Source organism: Lepidochelys kempii, chromosome 13 (assembly GCF_965140285.1).
Source record: "Lepidochelys kempii isolate rLepKem1 chromosome 13, rLepKem1.hap1, whole genome shotgun sequence".
In the NCBI taxonomy this organism is placed as follows: Eukaryota; Metazoa; Chordata; order Testudines; family Cheloniidae; genus Lepidochelys; species Lepidochelys kempii.
Genome location: NC_136392.1, coordinates 3,361,774 through 3,364,755, shown reverse-complemented (window position 1 = coordinate 3,364,755; position 2,982 = coordinate 3,361,774).

The following is a 2,982-nucleotide window of genomic DNA, read 5'->3' as shown; positions in this document are numbered from 1 at the left end:
CTGAAAGACTGAGGCACCTTGGCCAGGGAAACAAGGGGCCGGAAGTCAGGTTCATCAACCACTAAGCCACCTGGCCCTCCAAGTACCCTGTTACATGCCCATCCTACCTTAACCACACCCACTGCCCTAGGCGTGCGAAGTGACCAGGGTGCTGGATTCCACAGCAGCCAGTTCGAAGCTTTTAACAGCATCCTGTCACATACCTCCCCCTTCTATGTTTCCCAGCTCAGCTTGGGCTCCCCCTTTCCACTAAAGCTCAGTTTTCTCCCTGACAGAGCACTACCTTACTTATGGAGGCGGTGATCCCTCGCTGCCTCATGTCCCTTTGTCTGCCTTTCTGCAGGCCATTCTCCATCCACAGATGAAGTACTCCTTAGGTGGGGGTCTACCCCCACAACTCGGTTTTGTCCCACAGGTCATCACACAATGATGGCTCAGGATCTACCTCATCCCTTGTAGAGCCCGCTGGGGTTTCCTCCCCAGTCAACCCCTCACATGCTGACAGTCTCTGATCCCCTTTAGCAGTGAAGCCTTTGAGGTCACTCCCTCCTCCTGGCCCCCTTACTGGAGTATGTGGGGTTCACCTCCTGCCCTTCCTTTGGGTTGCCCTTGTGTGAGTGACCCCTGCTCCTTCACCCCCTTTTCCAGTTTCTCTTCTGCCCCAGTATTCTCCACCTGGGCCCCCCTTTCTTGGCTTGTTGTTTTCTGTTTAGGGTTTTCTGTTATCTACCCTTGTGGGCTCTGGGTCCCATGCTTAATCCCAACCCCTCTTTTTCTCACCCCTCACTGAGGTTCCTTCCCCCTGGCCCCAGGCCTTTCTTCTCCTTAAAAGGAATCGGTTCCAATCGGTCCCCAAGACTACAGGATGGGGAAAGGTTTCCACTACTCTGACCCTTTGGCTTCGGAGCATCCCATGTACCTCCAGTGGGACTATTGTCACTGGATAATTTTTTTTTCTCCCTGTGTACACACTCCATGCACATGGTTTCCCACTCCTGAAATCACTGCAGTTCTAGCAGTCTGCTCTGCAAGAGTGAACAATCAGCCACCAAATCAATAACCCTCACCTCTGGCCTTTTTCCCACCCTTACAGGGATTGTTTTTGCATCCTTCCCAGACGTCTCCATCACCACAATCCAGCTGCAATATTCCCCCAGTCTGCATTCCGTATACGGGCAGTCCCGCTTAATGTGGCCTTTCCCCCAACCCTGGTAGCAGGTAATATCTGGTTGATCAAAGTGGCCTATTTTGCCTCTTGTGTCCTCCCAGGCCTTCCTGTTTGAGGGATCCCATCTTCCCCCTTACCCCCCATTCCCCCATTGTGTGGGACAAGCTGCTTTCCTGGGAAAACCCGCCTCCAACACACTCCTCAGCCAACTTTACCACTCCCTCCACCATTGCTGGCTGACGTCTCCTCACCTGGACTTTAGAGGTGTCTGGGAGGATCTGCATAACTTGTTCTAATATCAAGGCATCCATGATCTCTTCCACATGCTCCCCACTTGGTCTTAACCTTCGGTTGGCTCAGTCCTTCAACTTCTGCACAAATACTCTGGGCCTGACCCCCTAAGTCTACCTGACTGCCCTAAATTTCTCTCTGTACCTCTCAGCCAACAAGCCTATGCGGTCTAATATTGGCCTGCTCGTCACTCAGTGTAAGTGGCTTGTGCTTCTCTCACCAGACAAAGGGCTAGCCATAATCCTGCATCCCCGGCCACACAAGCAGCAATTCTCTCAAAAGTCAATAGAAATGTGTCAGGACCAGCCCCGGGGCCCATTTTACAGAGCCCCAGCCCTCCTGACTTCCATTCCCCCCGGCCGGATTTGTCACATTTTGTATTAACTGCTGCACCTCGTGGGCTCCTTCAGGAATTCCTGAAACACCAGCTGTTGCTCCATCCACCATCCCAGCAGAACTTGTTGCTGGGCCTGCTGGTTTTGCTGGAATGCCAGAAGTGTCCCCTGCGCCTCCTTCTGTTGCTCTGCCGGCCGCCACATCAGCTCCTCAGTCTTCTCCAACTTGGCTGCGAAAGGGCTATGTGCCGGCAAACTCCCAGTTCAGAGACAAGGCTCAAAGAGACAAGCCCCAGGTTCTACAGCTCTCAGGGAAACATTTATTAGCAGCCTGGAAAACGAGGCTCAGCAACAGCTCTAAAGAGGACGGGGGGGCAGATCCTCTGGGGGTGTAAATTGGCCCAGCTTCATTGCAGTTAGTGGAGTGACAGAGGTTTACTCCAGCTCCAGATCTGGCTTGTAGATATTGTACCCTCCAGCCTTTGTCCCCAAGACACAGCAGATTTGTCATATGGTGTGTGGTTTAATAAATTAAAGTGATTAATTTTCTCCTTCCTAGAAGAAAGGCTAGAGAGACCAAAGCTAAGTCTGACTAATTCACACGGGCTGTCCCGCCTTGTGAGGGGAGCACCAGGATTCAAGGAAAGGGGATGAAACAAAGCTTGCCAGCACAGCCAGGGTTAATTTCCTTGTCTCCACCCAGAGTTTCTGAGCAGTGGACTCTGCGTTGAACCTGAATTCTCAGGCCTGGCAGGGGTACAAGTGCCGTGCAGAAGCAGAGTGGGTCAGTTCCCAGCTGAGGTGGAGCCTGGAGCGTTTCTGAGTGGTAAACTCCAGCCAATTTGTTTGCAAGTTGGTTTGTTGCTGTGGGATATTTTGGAGGGGTGTGAGGGTGGGGGGTTGGGATCTGCATATAAAGGACAAGCTCCCTGGACCGGCCATCACTTCTGTGGCACCATGATCCCAGCAATTGACTGAGCACCACCTGGGTCTTCGATGCCCCATTCATGCCACCTTCAAGCTTTTCTGCATGACTGCTTGAGCCACTTGTGGGATGCTGTGAGCTCTGCTTCTGCAAGAGCCACTTTGTCTCCCTCGGCCGCCCTCGCTCGGTCTGTATCCGACAGGAGGCACCCCAGCTGCTTGGATGCTCTGATTCTTTTCCTGCCCTAATTTACTCCTGCCCAG